Raw genomic sequence first — 7781 nt, forward strand, 5'->3', positions numbered from 1 at the left:
CAACTCAAACGCAATTTGTGATATGTTTCAATACTATAATTATCCATTATTTTTATTCAATATATCTTCCTTCTTTAAATGTTGGCAAACAGATCTTGGATATAAATGCTGCTTCCATAGTGTACCACACCAGCATGATAGCAGTTTGGAGTGAATCCTAATTTTTGGGTGAAAGATACCCCTCCAAGATACCACAAACTAGAAAGTACAGGGGATTGAGGTAAGGGCTAAAGGAGAGCCACTTGGAGGCACCCCGGAAGTTAACCAATTTGTTACATTATAAATTTTGGTTCTTCTTGATTTAGTAAACAGTGCTGATGGAGATGCCAACTTTCTTTTCAAGTCTTCTCAGGACTGACACCGGCGCGGAAAAAATCGCACTCTCGTTTCCTTTTAGATGTTACTCTGACCTTTTTTCATTTAGAGACATGGACTGAAGCAAAATTTGTTAATTTTTGTTACAGCTGTCGTTTGATTGCTTCAAAAAACTTCCTATTTTAAATAACAGAGGTAAGTCATGATTAAATAATATTGAAATTTTTGGTTTATCTGTGTATATGTATTCAAAAATAATTTTGGAAACACACTCTGACTAAAACAGTTCTTCCTATACATACATTCCATAATGGAAAAGAACGTAGTTTGCATAACAGTAGTAGCCGGACAAATTAATAGATAGTGTTATTTTTTTTTTTAATCACTTTTTTAGAATGTACAAAATCTATAAATCGTATTTTTTTTATAGTTTGAATCGCCAAGTTGTGAAGTATTTTCTTGGTCGCAATCAATGTTAAAGTTAGTCTATGAAATGGTGAAAATGCTTCAAATTGGTATCCGTTATGTCATAAAATACTTTTATTAAATAGCCTCAGTCCAACTAATATAAGAGCTGAACTTGTTTTTAACAAAATAAAATTTTGGCTAGTTGAGTTTAAGCTGTCCATAAGAGGATTGCAGTAGTCGACCAAATGAAATGAAAATTTAAAAAATTGTAAATAAAACTAAAAAAGTGACACACGTCGATTATCGATTGAAAATCCACGAGCTAAGAATCATTGAAATAATTAAAAAAGGGGGTTACATTGCATTACTTGACAGTCCATGTGTTATCTATAAAACATTTAAAATATATAAAAAAATTTTAGGATAACAGTAATATTTTCAAGATTTTACTATATTATAAGTATATCTACACAATTGTCACTTTATAACTTTGAAAATCCTTTACCTATATTTCATTGACCTCTTACCTGTTGTAGAGAAAAAAAAGAGGCTCGAAGCAAAAGAAATCCTGAGTAAATCTCATTATTCATTATAAGTTATTCTTAAATCCCTTTCTTTATTTACAAATGTGATGGCTGCTACTTTAACTTCATACTATAATAAATACCTTGAATTAATCATTTAAAATATTTCTTTTCATAATTCTGTATAAGTATGAATATACAATGTACATACTTATATATACTGCTTGTTTTTTTGAAAAATGATACTTAATAAATCACTTCAAATGTCATTCTACAATGTTTTTTTTTAAATTAAAAAACTATTTTTTCTTATACTATAGAGAATGCAAATTCTAAAAAATATTTCAATTTTTAAATGTCTTTTAGTTGAATGCTCTTTCATTAGAGGTATTTATTTTTGAATACCCTAAGTTTACTAATTTTACAGTGTCAAAGGATGTTTTCCATTTATTTACTGATGAAAATATGTTAAATAAAACTGTTTGTTATCAAAAAAAAAATCTTTAAAAATAAGTTAAGTTAGCTCATTGATACAAACATTACAAATTGGTTATTATATATATCAAACGTAGGGTGGTATATCAGATTAAAATTGGAAAAACCGATATATTGGGCAATATATACATATAATATATGGATCATAATGGTATCGGAGAATTTTCTCAGAATTTTTGATAATTTCTCAAATATTTTGTATTGTGCAACCTGATTAAAGTAGTGAATAATTAACTAAATGGATAAATCTGTTATATTTAGTGATGTAAATCGTGTGTATTTTAGCCAAAATACACACAATTTTTATCAGTTGTTATACTTACGACTAAAGTTGACATGTCTGTAATGAAAAAAACTACCTTCATAAGTTGGAAAAGGAAAAAAAAAGTTGTTGTGTGTGGTCCTTATTCTTTTTTGTCCATTTTTTAATAGGTCGTCGTGGTGTAAACTTCTTCTTCTAGAGTAAGCATTGTTGCCTATTTTTGATGTACATTGTATTAAAAATTAATAATAAATTAAACTTATATCAATTCAAATATATATATAATTACAATATTTTCCCCGCATTAATCCTATTTAAATGTAGAAGATTCTTTTTTTCATAGCAGTAATTTATTGTCTCCCGCCAAAATCATTTATCAGGAACATGATTTAAACAAGGGTCTTAGTTTAGGTGAACTATGTGTCTCAATCTCGACTTCTCTTTGTGCTCTTTTTTTTTTTTTTTTTTCATTAAAAACATATAAACTCTACTTATGACCTATGTACTTCATCAAAAGAGTTATAAACAAGGTTTGGCTCATTACATTAGGTCAAAAATCTCAAGTCATAGTTTGAGACCCTAATAAAAATTGGAGGCAATTATATTTGATTAGAAATTGTAGGATTGGAATGAAACATACGAAACATATCAATTGTGAAAACAAAAAAATGATTTTAGGAAGGAATACGAGTACATATAATCAATTTTAAATATTGGATTAAAAAATATATTGATTTCAATCTATGACTAATATTGTTTTTAGGGTTCATATATTTATATATATGTTAAAAAAAAACTTCACACTATAGCAATATCCCGAGTTGTTAACTTAATTGATTCAACGGATGGGCCAATTTAATCATCTTCGGACTGTCCAAGATACAATATTAAAACCTAGTATTTGTTTATGTTTTAATAAATAATGTTATACTTTAAGATTAATTAAACACTGATTTAGGCATGAATTAAATTGATATATTTATTAATGAAGAATAATCTTTGTAACATTCATTAAATCAGTCAAGAATGAATTGCTCTATCATATTTTCATAATTGTAAATACACACTCAAGTTGAAACAAAGACTTGATGAATCAACCTAACAACAAATTGTGAATTACATTAATAAATTCTTTAAAAGAAAAACCTTTCTATAGCAGTATCATTAGTCATTTCAATTATTGATATATATATATTTTTTTAAATATACAAAAATAGTTTTAAATTATAAAAATATTTTTGAACAAGACAGGTTTATTTAAAATAATATAGAATGGTCGATAATTGCGATGTAACTAATTCTGATATTAAATTTGATATCCTTGGCTTCATAGATCAGATATCCAATGTAGGGAAAAATTCACACTGACTAATCATATAGGATATGAGATACATTTATTAAGTCGAAAAATAGTTAAAGGTGTAGGAATAACTATCCTGGAGTTTTCAAGGCTAAGATAACAAAAATTACAATAATAATATGGCTTAAATTTTAATAAACAATATTTGTACGTTTTCATGAAGTACCTATAATTTATTATTAAAAGCAATTGATGTAACTAGGTGTTACAGTAGATTATATTCAAGTGAGTCATCTGGTCAAAAATTAACATTAAGTTATTCTATTCAACTTAAATTTTAATTTTTCCAAATATAAAACCTATTTTTGTTTCTTTAAACTTGAATTAGTAATCTATTAATATTTTTTGTTAGATAAAAGAAATTTTTGAAAGCACAATATGTCTGACGTAAACATTGTATTTCAACTAATTACGTTGTTACAATTACTGTTTTATAGGGCTACAAAAGTGAAAAGGGTTCCAAATTTGGGAAAATATGATAAATTTAAGAAGAAACCTTTATCACAATTTCTAAAAAAATATTGAACGAAAAACATCTTGAATTTATTTAAAAAAAAATAAGATTCCAAATTAAAAAAAAATAATTTAAATATACAGATCCAAAAATTCTACTAAATAGGACGTAGTTGAAAAAATATATATTTTTGTAAATTTGTACCTTAAGAGTTCTAAAATCTACACTTGGCCTCCCTTTTTAACGCTTTCATTGACATAAAGTTACAGAATGTATTTTTGGTTGAATGTAGATTTTTTTATCTATGATCATATTAATATTATTCAAATTTATTAATATATTCTAGGTATATTTATTCTTTGGGACTGAAATTAATCTGGCTCTTTTATTAGAATAAACTGATATATAGTTATTATTTTGTGAAGAAAACACTATGTACGTACAACATCAATAGCCAAATTTGATATAAAGTATGTCCAAAAATTGATGGTGGTGTTAAAAATGAAGAAAAAAATAGCAAAGTTCCCAAACTGGGCATTTCAAAATCTTTAACCAAAAAGAGGTAATCCACAAGGAAACTTGCAACAAGATTGACCTCAAAGGGCTATCCAATATCCAAGTCATCTGTCCATTTGAGGCACTCTTTGAATGCATTGCCAAAAAAACCTCGTCTGTACCCCAAACTTTCCGAAAACTAAAAAGGCCCAGCTTCAATTCTGTCGTGAGCAGTAACACTGGACTGCAGATGACTGAAAATGTATCTTCTTCAGTGATGTAAGTCTATTTGAGCTATTTCATACCCAAATCTCCAAACAGATCGGAGTTGGGCAAGAGATAAGGGAGATGTGGAACCCATTCCAACTGTAAAATGTCCTTTGAATTTTCATGTTTGGGCCGTTATCAGCGTCCAGGCAATCTTCACCTGATTCCATGAAACCAAACTATGACGGCCGAGTACTACGTAGCAGAGATCCTCAGCAAGTCTCTGATGTCAGCTTTGTCTCGTACTGAAGAAACTGGAACTCCTTTGAAGAGGAAAATGTTGTCTGAGAAATCAAGAGCCATTTTCCAGCAGGATGGTAACCCTGCTCACCACTCCAAAGAGGCTCAAAAGTGGTGGGGCAAAGGCACCTGTCCTGCCAACAGTCCTGATTTGTCTCCTATTGAATTTTTTTTACCCTTGGTTCAGAAGGGAGTTCAATGAAAACGCGCCAGCAACTTCAGAGGATGAATTAAAAAAAACTGACAAAAGCTTGGGAAAAAATTTCTTAAGATACCTTGAATAATAATACGTATAAAAATGTATTAAGCTTAAAAATCGTCATATTGGGAAGTAAATAAAGTTTTTGCCAAATAACTCACTTGTTTAGGTTATTTTATGATTTTTTTTAAATCATCATCCATTTTTGGACATAATGTATACCGTTTAGTATAGGACCCCAATATTCCAGAACATTTTTTTCAAAAATAAATAATTAATAAGGGTTACAAGTTTTTTTGTTTTTTTAAGTGGAAAAATAATGATATTTAATAGCTTAGAAAATATTCCATATCCAATTTTTGATGAGAGATTATAAAATGCGCTAATTTTGTTTGATACTTGCCTATAAAGAAGTTAAATTTGCTTTAAAAATGAAAGCAGTAAATAATATTGAATTTAAAGGACAACTGGGTCCCCTGGGTGAAAAGGGTTAAAAATGAAACGACAAAGTAGAGTATTTCAAAATATATTTGAAGTTCCAAGTTTAAAAAAAATTGAAGGCTTTAATTAAATATTATCTACATAATAAAAATGTTCGAAGTATGCCATCATACATTTTTGTTAAATATACAAAATTAAACAATTGGAATCATATAACTAATACCAATAAATTATATATATAGAATATTGAAATAATAGATTGATCCAAATAATATTTTCTTGTTCTGACACCGGAATCCAGTTAAATATGTCATAACTTTATTTGGAAAATACTTACCGGATGAGAAACAGATGGTTTGCCAAATTTGTTGATATAAATGTGCCTTTAGTCCCCTGTCTAGAATTAGACGCCACTCATTATCCTCATCCCATATCAAGAGCATGGATATTCATCTAAAAATCAAGTTAATGAGAATATATCATCAAGAGACTATAACTCTGATCTCACAAAGATGCTTATTGCATGTAATATACCATAATCCATTACTAATCATCTATGTTCAAAAAATTTATGGAGAAATGCACAGGTAAAACTATCCCTTCCCGAGGAGGCATCATTAAATTAATGGAGGATGTTGGTGCTCATGTCATTTATAGAAATACATATCAAAATGTTTTGAGTAATCCACACCAAATGACGATCAAGTTATCAATAAAAAGTATTTACTAATATCGAAATGGAACTCTGAATTTTGTACAATCTCACAGTAAGTATTCAATTTTTTTTAAATCTAACCCTAAAATATGATTTTATTTTAGCTAAAATTATCAAGAATTATGATACACAACTCATTAAATGGCAAAAACAACTGCTTAAATGGTCACGACAACGGAGGTAGTAGCTTTGGATGGTTTGCAACTAGTTTGTCTGAGACTAGTTTCTTCGCTTAAAGACTTGGGTATGATCATTAGGTTTTCCAATATTACATAGTCAATAAATATTACTTTTTTATCACTTAAGGCTTAGCTATGGTTGATAGGCTCCAAGAAATGGTGTTCAGAAAACTCATAAAAGGCAAAAACAACTGCTTAAATGGTCACAACAACGGGGGTAGTTACATTGGGTGTAGCATTATAATTAGCAATTGTGTATATCCTTCATGATAATAGTATGTTGTTATATAAGCATAAATAACGGGGAAAAATCTTTTTTGATACTCTTAATAAGGAGTAATATCGCCGGACATTACTACATAATTAGCTTTTGCACTAAATCTTTACTATGGATTTAATTCTAACATTTTTTTATTAGTATATTTATTGTCTAATTTTATGATTTTGACATTTACTTTATTATTAATAATTATTTAGATCTAATCCGTTGAGATATATCTATCATGTGCACAATTGTATTTAGCAACTTCCACATTAGGAAAAAAGGTTAATGATCTTTTTGATTAAACTCCACGTCTGGCTTGTGTTTAGCAACTTAAAGTTATGACATATTTATCTAAATTCATGTCAGAATAAGAAAATATTATTTGGATCAATCCATTATTTCAATATTTTGTATTTATAATTTATTGTTATTATTAGTTATATGATTACAATTGTTTAATTTTGTATATTAACATAAATATATGATGGCATATTTTTTATTATGTAGATTATATTAAATTTAACCCTTCTTTTAAACTTGGAACTTCAAATATATTTTGAAATACTCTACTTTGTCGTTTCATTAGTTATTATTCTGAGGATGTGGTTCATAATGAATTACAATTTCATGGAGTGTGACGTTTTCAAATCTACTGTAACAGATAAAAAACGTCTATGTCAATTATACGTAATATATCTTCATTAAACATTTTGCTAATAAATACTTACGTTATATCCTCAAAAATCATAATAAAGCAGGCAGCTGATAATCACATCAGTATTTTAAACAATGACACCATAAGTCTTTTACACCCCCTCACAGAATTATCAACTTCACCTATTATAAGGTGGCCTTGACCACAAAAATGGAATATTATTTGGTTTATAATTGTAAGGATATGTTATACCTATCTTCAATGGTATAAATATGTTTCAAGTCTATCCAAAAAAAAAAAAAAAAATATGTACTAAGAAGTTACATTTCCATATGTCGCGAGATAAATTAATGTATCTACAAAATAATTATTTTCTTAATAACAGTAATTACTTAAAAATAATAACAGAATATTTCTGGAATTTCTTATTGTTATTTTGCATAGTACATATTAAATAGTTGATAAATTATTATTAATGTCATGGCTTGTTCCGAAATAACAGAAATA

At 27.9% G+C, this 7781-nt stretch overlaps 1 long non-coding RNA gene across 1 annotated transcript; it reads left to right on the forward strand.

Annotated features, from left to right (window-relative positions):
- Window positions 1-5780: 5780 nt before the first annotated feature.
- LOC139906993 (uncharacterized) lies at window positions 5781-6888 on the forward strand. The gene is made up of 3 exons (XR_011783278.1): window positions 5781-6227; window positions 6280-6419; window positions 6482-6888. It is a non-coding gene; the product is annotated as an uncharacterized lncRNA (long non-coding RNA).
- The last annotated feature ends 893 nt before the right edge of the window (window positions 6889-7781 follow it).

Source organism: Lepeophtheirus salmonis, chromosome 13 (genome assembly GCF_016086655.4).
Source record: "Lepeophtheirus salmonis chromosome 13, UVic_Lsal_1.4, whole genome shotgun sequence".
NCBI classification, from domain to species: Eukaryota; Metazoa; Arthropoda; class Copepoda; order Siphonostomatoida; family Caligidae; genus Lepeophtheirus; species Lepeophtheirus salmonis.